The sequence below is a fragment of the Leptonychotes weddellii genome, chromosome 2 (assembly GCF_054177405.1).
Source record: "Leptonychotes weddellii isolate Sample4059 chromosome 2, ASM5417740v2, whole genome shotgun sequence".
Lineage (NCBI taxonomy): Eukaryota > Metazoa > Chordata > Mammalia > Carnivora > Phocidae > Leptonychotes > Leptonychotes weddellii.
The window spans coordinates 61679664-61694948 of record NC_138370.1 but is presented as its reverse complement, the minus strand read 5'-3'; the positions used below and the strand labels follow the sequence as shown (position 1 = coordinate 61694948).

Below are 15285 nucleotides of genomic sequence, written 5' to 3'. Positions count from 1 at the left end.
CCATCTATCTGATAAGGGGATAATAGTACAAATATATAAGGAGCTTTCTTCAGCTCAATAGAAATAAAAAACAATCCAATTAAAAAATGGGCAGAGGACTTGAGTAGACATTTTCCCAAAGATGACATATAAATGGCTGATAAATATATGAAAAGGTGCTCAACATCACTAACATCAGGGAAATGCAAATCAAAACCACAATGAGATATTACCTCACACCTATTAGAATGGGTATTATCAAAATGACAGGTGATAACAAATGATACAGAGAAAAGGGAACCCTTGTGCGCTGTTGGTGGGAATGCAAACTGGTGCAGCCACTAAGGAAAACAGTATGGAGCTTCCTCAAAAAATTAAAACTGGAACTACCCTGTGATTCAGCAATCCCACTTTTAGGGACATAGTCCAAAATAAAATCCCTATCTCAAAGAGATATCTGCACCCCCATGTTCATTGCAGCATTATTTACAATAGCCATGACATGGAAACAATCTCAAGTGTCCATCGACAGATGAATGGACAAAGAAAATGTGGTGTATATACACAATGGAATATTGTTCAGCCATAAAAAAGAAGGAAATCCTGCCATTTGCAACACCATGAATGGACCTTGAGGGCATTATGCTAAGTGAAATAATTTAGATTGAGAAAGACAAATACTTATATGCGAAATCTAAAAACACTGAACTAGAAACAGAGAATAGAATGATGATTGTCAGGAGCTGAGGTGCAGGGGAAATGGGGAGATGTCGGTCAAAGGGTACAAACTTTCAGTTATGGTATGAATAACTTCCAGGGATCTAATGTACAACATGGTAACAACAGCTAACAATAGTGTATTGTATACTCCAAAATTGCTATGAAAGTAGAGCTTTAATTTTCTCACCATAACAACAACAAAATGGTAATTATGTGAGGCAAAAGATGTTCTAACCAACCTTACTGTGGTAAGCACTTCACAATATATACAAACATCAAATCATCATATGACCTTAAACTTACACAATGTTATATGTCAGTTCTATTTCAAAAAGCTGGATATAAATTAAAATGAGAAACACATTATGGAAATAGCAGAGGCGTATTTGCCATAAAACTAATGAAGTTTAACCTCCAGGGCCCTTCACTTATCTGGGCACCTTCCAAGGCACTACCGTTGTGCTCACATAGTCAGATATTTTTGTAAAGTTGGTACGAGTAAGATATTTTATCTGGAAGACTATTATCTCTTTCCACCTTAGCTACCCTTTTGCCAGACTTTTCCAGATACGCTTATGTGCCTCCCAGGCTATTCTGTGCGTGTTATTATTAGCCTTCTTGGTGGAGGCTGTGCTACCATAGGAATATCTCTACCTCAGCCACACCAGCTCTCCTAATTTCATGATATTGAAGGCGGGGCCAGAAGTTTGGTTGCTGTATGAATGATCTTTCGTCCCGAGCACCAGAAGTATATAGGCACTGGAAGAGAAACATGTTTGAAAGATATGAAGTCAGAAGCCAATCCATTTGTGGAAAATTCTTCCAAGCTTTAGGTGTGTAAAAACTTATTAAACACAAGATTCATTAGCCATGTAAGCAGATGTTTCAGTTCTCCTTGTCACCCAGTGAAAACAAGAAGTTCTGCCCTGTCAGGAATATAGTCGACAATGAAGCATATTAAATTATAATAGCATCCCAAAGTAAAATTATTTTTCGTGTATTTCTACATGAGATCAATAGATATTTTTCTATCAAGAAGTAAATTGTAACAAATTTTCAGATCACATCAAAAGCAGCAATTCATCGAGAGAGATAAATTTCAAATAGAAAAGTTATGATAAATTGAGCCCAATTAATGAAGAGTAATAAATTATATGAACACATTGGAAAAAGATAGAACTTTTTGATGATTTGACAACAAATACTGACATCCACAAAATAGCATAAAAGTCACCCCACTACAATGAATCATCAATGACAAACTGATGGAAGGTTGTCATAAAGTATTTAAGATTAACTTGCACAAGAAAAGTGAAATGCCCTGAAATCTTACAGCTCATGTATGGAAGAAACTTCTTCCCAAACTTACATGTGATGGACTTACAACTTAAAAACTTACATGTGATAAGTGAGTGGTGAAGCTAAAAACATTTTTCAAAACTCTCCATGATAAAGAATACATTTCAACCTGCTGTGCTGAAGAAATGACTGAAAATCTTACTATCTCCATAGAAAAGTGTATTTTAAAAATTATTTGCACTTGAAGAGACAAGCAGAGTATGCAGCCTAGAGAGGTAAGAAAAGATATTAGAGAAGGATGTCAGGCAGTTTATTAATTAAAATGTTATACTGTATTGCTAGATTCTGTGACATTCGTGGTATTTGTCAACTTTATAGAAATTATAATTGGTTGTGATTTTTTTTCTCATTCACTTTCCTGATTTTGTATTTTTAATTTTTATGATTTTTCTTAACAAAGTTTCTGCAAATTGTACTAACTTCAGGCCTCATGAAACCTAGATCTGCTTCACTTCCGATTAATACTAAGTCTTGCTACTTGATTTTTAATGTTGAAGACCTTACACAAGTTTTCAAAGCCAATCTCTTCTCTTCTGCGAGAAGAATAATGAATACTGCCCCATCGGGTTATAGGGTTATAAAAGAATGACAGAGGGAGAAAAAGACAGCAAGGAAAGGGGCGGGGAGAAAGAATATATGGGAGGATGTTTTAAGCTTCAAAGCAATAGATGTGAGCAAAATAAAAGTGATCTCAATGGGATATTTCTATGATATGTGACCTCCTCCTCTCTCTTCTTAGCCTATTGCTCACCATTTTACTTTTTTATTGATGATTTGAGATTGTGATTTTGAATGTATAAACTGCATGGGCTGACTCTCTCTTAAGTGTTTATTAATCTTCAAGTGTGAGAAAAATAAAATCCCCCCCTTTTTTTTTAAAGATTTATTTATTTTACAGAGAGAGACACAGCGAGAGAGGGAACACAAGCAGGGGGAGTGGGAGAGGGAGAAGCAGGCTTCCCGCTGAGCAGGGAGCCCGATGTGGAGCCCGATGCGGGGCTCGATCCCAGGACCCTGGGATCATGACCCGAGGCAAAGGCAGACGCCTAACGACTGAGCCACCCAGGTGCCCCAAAAATCCCCCATGTTTTAGTCACTGTTTTTTTATAGTTTCTGAGGCAGCCGAAAACCATGTCGGAGTGATATTAAATTTGGGAAGGAGTTTAGGAATTCTGGGGACTGCTATTAAATGTCCCCCTTCTATGCCAATTTTTTTACTCTTCTAATGCAGAGTAGCACATATTGTAGTCTACTTTCCAAAGTACAGCATGGGACAGTTTGACAACATTTTATATCACGCATATGAAGAGTTCCCGGCTTTCTGCTTTCAGTATCTGTGCCTTCACGGCTCAAAGTCCATCTTCAGCAATCTGGTTCCACATGTGAGGTTGTAGCACTCCATGTCCAGGTACCAAATTCTGTTTAGGTCAAGGCTCTTTGTTTCAAACAGAACTCTAGCTCGTTTAAGCAGAAAGAGATTTATTGAAGGTTCTTAGTAGCTCCCAGAATCTTGAGAGAGCCATAGAACTAGTTTTGGATCTCACTCGATCAAAAACAAAGAAAATAGAACAATCAAGCCAAAAAACAGTGGTTCCAAATGATTGATGAATGGTTAAAAAAGATGCAGTATATATACACAATAGAATATTACTCAGCCATAAAAAGGAATGGAATCTTGCTATCCGTGGCAACATGGTGGGCCTAGAGGGAGGGTATTATGCTAAGGGAAATAGGCCAGACCAAGACAAATACCATATGATTTCACTTATATGTGGAATCTAAAAAACAAACAAATGAATGAACAAACAACAGCAACAAAAGAGAGAAACAAACTTATAAATATAGAGAAAAAACCGGTGGTTGCCAAAGGGGAAGGGGTGGGGATGAGTGAAATGGGCGAAGGAGATTAAGAGGTACAAATCTACAGTTCTAAAATAAGGAAGTTACAGGGATGAAAAGTACAGCATAGGGAAGGAATATAGTCAATAATATTCTAATACACTTATCGTGGTGAGCATTTCATAATGCGTGGAATTGTGGAATCGCTGTTGTACACTTGAAACTAATTTAATATGATATGTCAACTGTACTTCAATTCAAAAGAAGAACAGTGGTTCTAGGGAGCCAGGAGTATACTGGGCAGGCAGCACCCTATGCACCAGAGACTCTACCTTCCTTGTCTCAGAGGAGCTGCTTGGCTATACCACCGTGCTCCCCAAAAGGGACAAACTCTGAGCATGCAGTGGCCACCTCTCATTGCTCATTTCTCATCCAAATCCTGGCTGATGTCTCTGCTTGCCAGGAACATAGGCCAGCTGCCTGCACCCTAGCTGCAATACTGGGGAATGTTAGTGTCAGGGTGAGTGAGAGTGAGCCAACCCGGAGGATCTGCCACAGTTTCCTGCATCCTTACAAATTCACTCTGAGACTTGAGGCAAGGTCCTTAACCTCTCTAACTAATCCATCCTCTTAATACTTAACGTGAGGATTTTGGATGCCATAGTAAATTCCCAGAATCCTTATGGTAATACAAATCTGTGTCTGCTCTAGTTAGAACTCTGGCTTCTAGTGATGGAACCCTTACATGAGCTAGTGAAAGTAAGTCAAGGGTATTTATTCGCTCTTATAACCTAATCGCGGGAAGAGTAAAGGTGCCGCGAGGTGTAGGGGTGTGGGCTCCTCTGACCTCTCACTTTCTCCCCTCTGCTTTCAGTGTGCTGACCAGGAAGACCGCTTTCTTTGGGAAGCTGGAGAAGCAGTCCCTGACAGCTCCAAGGCTACTTGTAGCCAAACTATTCCAAGATCATAAAGGAAAAGAAGTCCTCTCTCCCAGAATTGGTTTCTTCTAAGGTCCAGAAGGCCCTTTTGATTGGCCAAGCTTGGCTTGTGTGCCGACTCCTGTGGCCAGAGAAGTGGAGTCTTTAACCAGAGAAGGGATATCACACAGGTATGGCCACCAGAGAATTGTTGGGAGGCAGTCAAGTGCCCAGTGTGACCGGTGCAGATTTGAAGAGCTAGGAGGCCACAGTATGTGATGTGGGATTTATTCATTGGTTTTCATTTCAGATATTTCAAATGAAATAAACTTCAGTTAGTTTTGTGAATCTCAGTGTTGCATGGGGCTTAGTAGGAGAAGCAATTCCACATATGACTCAGTGCCTGCATTCGGGGAGCTTAGAATGTAATGATAGAGATAAAGAGGCACCTGAAGTCCCAGCTGTAAACAATACAACGGTTTTAGGGAAAGAGCTGAAATCCTAAAGCTGATGAATATGGAACTTGAAGGGTTACATTGATAACAGTTTTTGCCAGGCATTTTGCCCCAAATCATATTCCCAAGCCAAATACAATTGGTATTTGTATTTTAAGATCAAATGATCTTAATGATCAAAATGTCATAGATAAAAGAGAAAATTGATACTTTTTCTTGAACTTTTGGCCTTTATCTTTTTTTTCGTGGGTGTTGTCTGTGTTGGTATACACATAGACAGCCTTTTCCTTTGGAAAGTTACATTATTGTGCTGAAATATATTTTACTTTTAGCAATAAATATGACAGTATGGTTCTTTGGTCTTATATTTTCTAGACATAGCTTGTATAACAGAAAACAATTATTTTCTCCTTCAAATCAAGGAATCGGTAGCTCACTCTAAAATTTATCTGGACGGAATTTTGCATATTAAGTTATATTCTGTTGGCAGTTAGATTGTTGGAAAAGTGTGAAAAGTTTCAGTCAGTCTATGTTTTGCTTCGTCATACAAATTAGCTTCTTGGTTTTATAATCTGAAGCACATGCATATTAAGTAGAGTAAACTAATTGCAGTAAATCCTGGCAATAATCTGGATGTTTCAATAATATCACATTGTTAATTCTGAGTTTACTTGTAACACTGTTGCATAAGGGTCTTATTTTTAAGATTTTATTTATTTATTTGACAGAGAGAGAGAATGAGAGCAGGAACACAAGCAGGGGGAGCGGGAGAAGGAGAAGCAGGCTTCCCGCTGAGCAGGGAGCCTGATGTGGGGCTCGATCCCAGGACCGGGGGATCATGACCTGAGCTGAAGGCAGACGCTTAACGACTGAGCCACCCAGGCACCCCAGGGTCTTATTTTTAAATTGTTTTAGTCTTGCTGGCCTCGGCTTCTCTGATGATTAAATTAATTGAATTGATTAGATTTTGTTTAATTAGATTTTATACTTTGATGTCACGTCATGGCTTTTGAAAGCATTTTGCACCCTCTTCATCGTGGGCAATACATATAGATTTAGCTAGTGGTTCATATATACTCTGTTTCTTTCTTTTGTGGACTTTTTATTGCAATAGGCAATAATCAATTTACATACTTTGGGGATGCTAGAGGATCGCTCCTTGCTTTTAAAAGTAGGATATATCCACCTGAATAATATTTTTAGTGACTGCCAAAATGACTGTTTGCTCCAGCATTTATGCCCATTTTTCATTGTAGGGTAAATGGCCCTTCAAACTAAATGGGGATGTTTAATATTCCAGGGATTTAACCCACAATCTTTGATGAATGCCAGTGCTGTTTTAAAAAGAATTGCTGTCTTAGTGTAAATAAAATCAAAATCCTGGCATTACAATCTAATTGAGAAATCTGTTTGGAATGTCGGGTCACTAGAGATCATATGTGACCTCCTGGAGCAAAAGAAAATGCAAATGATGATGGCAAAGCGTATAGGATGTTGAGGAAACACACATGATGTTGAGGAAACACAATGATGTCAGCGCTAAGACGTTGACATCACTGCATCCGTCTTGGCCTTTTCCCCTCGTGCCCTGATCAAGGCAGGAAAAGGGGGAAAAGGTGGTGTGGGCTGCACTTGGTCCTTTAATCAGGAAGCCTTGCCAGCAGTTGCCAGGAGACTTCTGCTTCCGTCTGATTGCCCGGCGCTGTGTGGGAGGCTGAGGAAGCTCTCTGATCCTCATGGTGGGAGAAGTCAAGGGACACGGGACTTGGGAATGGCAGTTAGACCAGCCAAATGGCAGCATCTACCACACACAGCAAGGGCAGATTTTGTAAGCTTGGCAGCATGCCGGTGAAGGATTTCCCATCTGAGATTTCTGTTTTCTTTGGAAGTTGGAAATAAGCTCATCTGCTAAGAGAGTAATGGAACATGTGAAGGTAGTGAAAATCAGAAATGGCCTTTTTGGAGACTTGGAGAAACTGGGAACTGATGAAAGACACCAACTGATTTCTTCTGAGCAACGCTGAGGTTCGACTGAAATTAGAGATCATGGATTCAGAGGTCACACGACTAGAGGAATGCGCGGCTATGCAAAGGCTGCTCAGTACGTGACCACGGGACAGTGGAAATGCTATGCGTCACTATAGGGTACACTTGATGCGATCGGGTTATATAATCACTTTTATCTTGAGTTGTTTATATGAAATTCATATTGTTTCCTTTTTTAAAAATTTTTTTATTCATTCTGTATAAATCATTACCTGCATGGTTTAGGTATGTCTCCTATAGAGTACACAGTAATGTTGTAGGAGATTGATCATTGTGAAAGTCTTCAGATCTATAGGGAAATTGAAAGAGTAGTATAATAAACAGCCTCACGGCATTCACGGACATTCAGTAACTAACATCTTCCCACATTTTCTGTCTCCTTTCTCAATCTCTCCCTCTCTCTCCACAAACACACACACGTTTTTTTATCCCGAACCCCTTGAAACTTTAAGTTGTAGACAATAAGACACTGTAGCGCTAAATACTTCAGCATGTGTCTCCTGGTAATTGGGACATCCTCCTATGCAAACACAACAGCACGGATTTTTGCCCCTTAGAGAATCAACATTAATCTCACCAACGAGGCTTCAGTACATCTTTGTTTCCCACTTGTCCCCAAAGTGCCTTTCAACCCAAACAGTCTGAAGGAGAGTGTTTGAAAACTATGTATGTTTTGAAATTAATTTAGCAAATTTTGAAGTGCCCTGTAGCAGTTGGCTTACTGTTGAAATTTTGTTGCCTTTGTCAGGGCTTTTCCAATCTCTTTAGGTTTTCATTTTGGATGCACACAACAACATACAGTATCTTATATGTGTGTCTACATCTAAAACTTACATTTGTATTGGCTTTTGTTTTCCTGATACACTTAAGCAGTACCTTTTCCTCCTTCCCATTTTAATGACCAACCTTTCCATCCTTCATTTTTGACTCTAGATTGGTATCGTGTGGTAGATATAAAGTATCTGCATTATTTCTTCAACTACCAATGAAAGCCTGTATTTGAATATATATTATATACTATTCCCTTCATTGTTCAAATGGTAAGTGTGACTTAATATTTGTCCAGGTGGATAAAGTGGCTATTTTATGGGTATATTACAACTGTTAATTAATAAAATCTAACTCAGTGACTGGGAGGAAGGTATTTCATATAGAAATTCAATTTACCTTTTGTAAAATTGGAAATACTAGTGATTAATGTCCTCTACATGAAGAACACTCTAGGAAACACTGGGTGTGCCTAAATATAATACAAACATAACTCCTTATCAAGGAACTGGAATTCTAAAACAACATGGAAACAGACATGTAAATAAAAGAATTGATAATGAAAGGGAGCAAGTACATTGAGGCTGTTTGCCAAATGCAGGAATAGGATTAAGGATATTTAAACAGGAACAAGTTCCTTGATTTATACAGTGTCTTTTTAATTTTCATACTGATTTAATCTGTTAATAAAAATAGGGTGATTGGGACTTGAGTAATTTTCCGGGCATTTTCACCATCATGCAAATGTATACGGTATGAGGTATGATGTTTGTTCCTGCTAGAATGCGTTGTCTTGTGTGGGGTGCTGGACGGGCCCCAGGCATTTAGGCCCATGCAGCTCCCCACTAGAACTGAAACTTCTCTGGTCCCACCCACTCTCGGCAGCATCAGCCACAGGAGCCCTAGATGCACAATTTCCCCTGACCTGGGCCCCAGTCCCTAGCACTGACCTTCAGGGCTCCCGTTGTACCAGTGAGTTTCCAGTGTTTGAATTATTTATAATCAGAAAACCTACAGACATAAAACTACACTGAAGCAGGTATGGCTCAGCATCTTTTGTTCAGGGCCTTTTTGTGATGAATGTACTGCTATTAACTCTGGTTGAACCTAAATTGTCTGCCAACTGTGCCTACACCTGAGCGGCCAAACCCTAACCGGCTTTATTTTAATTCATGACCACCAGCCCGTGCGCCCAACAGGTCTGACTGTTTCTCTAGGCTCCTGAATCTCATCCACTGCCCAAACTCGCGCCTCTTACAGTCTCCTCCCGTCAGTTGGGCAACTCCATTTTTCTAGTTGCTCAGGCCAGAAACCATGGAGTCAGCCTTAACTCCTCTTTTTCATAAGCCACATCTGATCTAGAAGCACTTGCATTGGCTCTATCTTTTGAGTGTACGTAGGATCTAAGCCTTCGCACCGGTTCCACGCCATCCCTCCCGATCCAAGCGATCAGCTTCTCTTGCCTGGATGTTTGCAATGGTGTGCCAACAGCTCTTCCTCCACAGCCTCCCACAGCCCCCAGCACAGATGTGTGCACACGCAGACACACACTTACACTCACCCGCTCACAACGAGCAAAGCAGCAGCCAGAATAATGCTGTTAAACCTACTTTAATCAGATCAGGCTGCCCCTCTCATGGAGCTCTCCAAGGGCTCCCCTACTCAGAGTAAAAGCCGAAGTCTTTACAGTGGCCCACGAGGCACCCATGAGTAAAAAGTCTGGGAAAAGGCCAGAAAGAGATATTGGCCAAAGATATATATTATTTTGGGGTTAAACAAGAAATGGAGAGAATAAGCTTTAGAAATAAATAATCTATTTTTAAAGGCCAACAATTTAGCAAAATTCGGAATGATCTTTACAGTGTAGTTTCTGAAATGAGCGATGAAAAAGCGATTAGGCCATCTTATTTTAGGTACAGAGAAAGAACTGAAAAAAAAAAATTGAATTTGCTTTATGTGTGTGTTGGATATCAGTCCTAGATATAAGTGTTTCTTAATAATCAGTGCCAAACTTGTATAGACCATACTGATTGTCTATATTTTGAGTTGTTGATAATACTTTAAATGCTAATTTGACACTTTCACTTTTCTTCATTTCTATATATTTTGTTTGTGAATAATCATAAAATCCCATGTGACCTAGATAACAGGAATATGCAATAGGGACTTGCTGTTGGGGGTTTAAGCACAGTTCAATAACTATAAAATATTTCACTAATAGGAAAAGAATAAGACAAACCCTCTGTTGACCTTTGTTTCACATTAAAATGACCGGAGTTTGACACCAAAGTGACAGCTGGTTAAAACAGCTTGAGATTTCAAAGTGCTTGAGTATATATAAATATTATGACTGATCTCATAAGTGTGTTGGAAAACACTTTAAGAAAGGTCCTTGGCTTAATTGTTTGCTACATTCTCCCCTGTTGCTCGGAGGGAACTATCACCACTCCCTCCCAAAGAAAGTTTTATCTTCTGGATTTAAAAGAAATAGAAAAATTAAAAACATGTAGTTGAACTCAACAGAACCAAGATTGGAGGTTAATACTGCGAATGTAAATTACTATTTCGTGCACAAACCTAAGGCTCTTGTTCCTCTAGTTTGATAACAGGACAGATACTGCTCCCAGTGAACCCTATGTGATGAGATACCAGTGGTAGAAAATTCATCAATAAGATTTATTTTTTCCACTTCCTTTTCTACAACATAACATGATAGGGCAAGGAGAACTCGCAGGGCTGAAAAGATGTCACAGATAGACCATTCCTACACACAGGTCTCACAGAATTCCGAAAAGGCACATCTACTGTCAACCCTCCACTCCTTAAAATTGTCTCAACCTTATTTTGTAAAATCTCATCCAAGTTATTGTTTATCCTAAACCTTATATCATAGCAACATGGATCCTTCTGTGCAGTTTTCCGTGAGCAAGGAAAACTCGGGATGACAGAGAGGAAAGACTAGGAAGAAGAGTGATAAACAAAAGTCAGAATGATATAGTTTGTTAGTGGACAGAATAGATTAAGATTATCAGCAGTGCAGAGTTCAGGCAGAAGCTTTCCCATGAGGCTTGTAATATTTCTGAAAGGCACTAGCGTCAATTAGTGAAGAATTAATTCGGGAAAGTGGAGGCTGACCAGGGCCATGTAATCAGGGGTTGGGAGTGCAGGTCCGAGGCACAGAGAGGGCTGTACAGATCTCTGGCAGGCAGGTGAGGGAAAGAAGAGGCAGAAGGCATGGTTGCCATAGGGTGAGATGAATAATTCCATTTCTGTGTTTATTTTTTAATTTTTAAAAAGATAATGGATGCCTACCAAATTCAAACAGTACAACAGAAAATTGAATGAAAATTAAGTCAGCTTCCGATCTCAGCTCCCAGACCCCAGTTCCCCTCCAGAAGGCCAATGATTTCTTGTAAATTCTTCTATGCTGTATGCACAGACAAGCATTTATATATAGCTCCTTTTTTTTAAATGTCAGCACTACTATTACTCACAGTACCCCCATTCTTCACACAAGTCATATTATTCTAAATCTTGCTTTTTTAACCCGATAGATTATAGCTTCATTCCTCCTAATTTCCTCAATTCCTTTTAACGGCCACATTATATTCTGTCCTATGGATGTGACAGTCTCGTGTGATGGACATTTAAGTTGTTTCCAGTCCTTTGGTCCCATAAACAGTGTTTCAGTTATAGCCTCATACATATGAGGTCATCTCCTTTTATATTTCTGCTCAAAGATATTAGAATGGGGCTGAAAAGATCAGAAAATAAAGCTGTCCTAATTAGATTGAGATATTGAGGACAGGCTGATTTATTCTGACAGAGAGAAATAGCCATGAGGTGGTATTGATAAGAGAATAAAAGTTAACTTAGATTAATAGGGCTTCATTGCCCCATAGTTTGATTTGAGGCAAATAGCAATAGGCTTTTTGGTATTTTGGTGCTACTCTTCACAGCACTTAAAGTTCAAAGTTAGAGTAAGTAGGTAATGAAAGTGAGTAAACAGCAAATGTAATAATGACCCATACGAGATCTGCTGTTCTTCTAAGGGAAAACAAGCTATTATTGAGCAGATATTTTCCCCCAGGTTTCATCACTGATTTCAAAAATTTTAATAAAATGAAAAAAATAACATTAATACATATACCCAATCAGCATGTTGAAATGGGAAACCTCACTACAGAACGAAGAAATGAAAATGAAAAGGACATCTTTTCTGTGCAGTCCAGAAAAAACTTTTTAATTATTGTACAGAGCGATAGTTGTTAAGTAATGAAAGGCCCTCTGTATGGGGGACTAGTATGTTATAGTTTAAAATACATTTTTAATTTAAAAATACATACATAATATTATAAAAATAATTTTGAAATAAAATATTTTAAAGGACACCGGTACATAAATATTCACATTATGATGTTTAAAGCCTATGCCTAGAATTAGATGTATAACTAAATCTAGGATACAGACTCAGGTATGTCAGAGAGGGAAGACCAAAAGGTTAACAGTAATTATCTCTGAGTAATGGGATTGCGGTTTTTGTTTATGCTTTTTTGCATTTTCCAAAAGTGTTAGGAAAAAATGATTTATTTTTTAAAAGGATTGAAAAACATGGAAATGGAGATATGGTTTATTTTTAATAAGCGCTTTTCAAAAACTGCATATTCCTTCTCCCAGAAGATGCATCCTTCGAATTCTTAGCCCCATCTACATTTATGGAAGTACTTGAATCCGGTCTTAAGGAAGTCGCATTATTATAGATTTTATGTTTCAGTCAAGCAGTGTCACATTGAGATTCAATGTGAATGACCTCATAAAGCCTTGCCCCACTTTCTGGAGTGAAGCCTCATACATGTAAGGACTGTCCCCCTCCAGCCTAGACCTGCCTTCTGAGCTTCACACTTGTACATCCAAAAGCCTCCCGGCATTCTGCGCGCGGGTCTCACAGGCTGCTCAACCCCGGCACCTGTTCCTTCTTAGAATGAGCTCCTGGGCTTCCCCCGGTCTCTCCTGTCACGTCCCAATCCCTTCTTCCACGTCATTGAAAAGTCACTTCTCTCTCTCTCTCTCTCTCTCCTCTCCACATCCTGTGCATGGCGCAATCCTGTCAGTTCTACCTGCGCAGGACGCCGTGCCTCTGCCCCACCTCGCCCTCTCCGCCGCCTCACCCCTGCCGCCTCTCTGACGGCTTCCGGCCGCAGCTCGCGCTGCCTCTCGGACTCGGCTCCTGCCTCCTTCGAGTCATTCTCCACCGGCGAAGTAAAGGATCTGTTCCCATCACAAGACAAATGCCAACTACAATGAGGTGCCATTTTCCACGTTGGCAAGCTTCAAAAATTGTGATAATATATTGTGTTAGCAAGGAGTCTAGGATAATAGGCACTTGTACATTGCTGGCAGGAGTATAAATTCAGTCGCTTTGGGGAGCAATTTGGCAATATTTATCAAAATTAATATTATATAGGGCCTTTATGACCTCCCTGTTTATTTCTGCGAATTTATCCTTATCTGATATTTTGACTCTTTAAAGATCACTCATTGAAAGAAATGTTTTTCCCTCTTGAATAAGTAAACTATATCTATTATCAAGTTCAGTAAGAGGGTATACAATTAAAAATCATCTCCTCTCACTCCTGTCCTACAACCACCCAGTTCTCTGTCCCAGACCAAACACTATTACTTTTCTTTTTATTTACAAAAATAGTAGTATACACATTCACGTTCTTCTGCATTTTGCTTTATTTCCTTAACCACCTTGAGCACTTCTCACATCAGCTCATTTAGAGCTGACCAAAAGCTACATAGTATTCTATTGTATAGACCTACCATTCTTTATTTTAGATCAGTTCTCCACTGATGGACATTTAGGGTCCACACACATGCGCGCACACACACACACATATATACACACATATAAACGTATGTACATATATGCCACAATGAATATGCATAGACATGTATCATTTTGCCCCTCTGTAAGACATGTAAACATTGAATGCTGGTGTACTCTTTTTTTTTAAGGTTTTATTTATTTATTTGACAGAGAGAGAGAGAGCACAGGCAGGCGGAGCAGCAGAGGGAGAGGGAGAAGCAGACTCCCCGCTGAGCAGGGAGCCTGACGCGGGGCTGGATTCCTGGACCCTGGGATCACGACCCAAGCCAAAGGCGGACGCTTAATGCGCTGAGCCACCCCTGGTGTACTGTTTATATAATGTGAAATACACCTGAATATTGCGTGTTTGGATAAAAGAATTTTGTTAAAAATGAAAGTTTAGTTAACTGCTTTCTTCAGAGTAACTTAACTTTTGGTTACTTCCTACAGTATTGTTTCTTGATTTCTTCTTTAATTTTCACAATCGTGTCAAAAGCTGGAGATCCAGATAACATTCAAAGGTGTGCTTAATGTACAGCCAGGATGTGCTTATATGCCAAACCCTAATTGTTTTCTTATAACACTTTCCTTGCCATGTTTTTATAAGGCATGATTTTTATGCACTGTCTATAATTTGAGTTATTAGATCATATAACTCTTTTCTCATTCCTGTTTTTGATTAAATAATAAAATAAATCCACTAGATGGTGTATATGAACAGAGAGAAAGAAAAGTTAGTTCCTTTTTTGTACTTTATAGCTCAAGTTCAAAGAAGACTAAAAATTTCTGCTTACATTTTGGTTTTGGGAGCGAGGGAAGGATATCCCCATCAAAAAAACTAAAACAAAACAAAAACACAACCAAAAAAGGATTTTCTGCAATGTTAAGGTTTCTATTAGCTATTAAAATAGTTAATTCTAGGGTGCCTGGGTGGCTCAGTCGTTAAGCGTCTGCCTTCGGCTCAGGTCATGATCCCAGGGTCCTGGGATCGAGCCCCACATCAGGCTCCCTGCTCGGCAGGAAGCATGCTTCTCCCTCTCCCACTCCCCCTGCTTGTGTTCCCTCTCTTCGCTGTCTCTTTCTCTGTCAAATAAATAAATAAAATCTTTAAAAAAAAACTTTAAAATAGTTAATTCTACAAATTGAATATATAAATTAGAAGAATATATTAAATAAATACAATCTGATTCAATAAATGTGATGAAAATTATTTGCCTTCTTATCTCTCTCGGCTTCCTCAGTTATAATAATAACTTGACTCTATTCCATAGAAATTTTTAATTGTCAAATCATTCCTCCATTTACTGATTACTACTTATGAATTCTGGAT

General features: G+C 39.1%; 1 long non-coding RNA gene across 2 annotated transcripts in view; it reads left to right on the top strand.

Annotated features, from left to right (window-relative positions):
* Positions 1-15017, top strand: part of LOC115940317 (uncharacterized) — a 56984-nt gene extending 41967 nt beyond the window's left edge. The window contains exons 6-8 of one of the 2 annotated variants that reach the window (XR_014142734.1): positions 4772-5005; positions 6570-6629; positions 14877-15017. This is a non-coding gene — a long non-coding RNA (uncharacterized LOC115940317). Of the gene's footprint in view, positions 1-4771; positions 5969-6569; positions 6630-14876 lie in introns of those variants that run through there. The other variant, XR_014142732.1, reaches the window with a different exon arrangement.
* Positions 15018-15285: the final 268 nt, after the last annotated feature.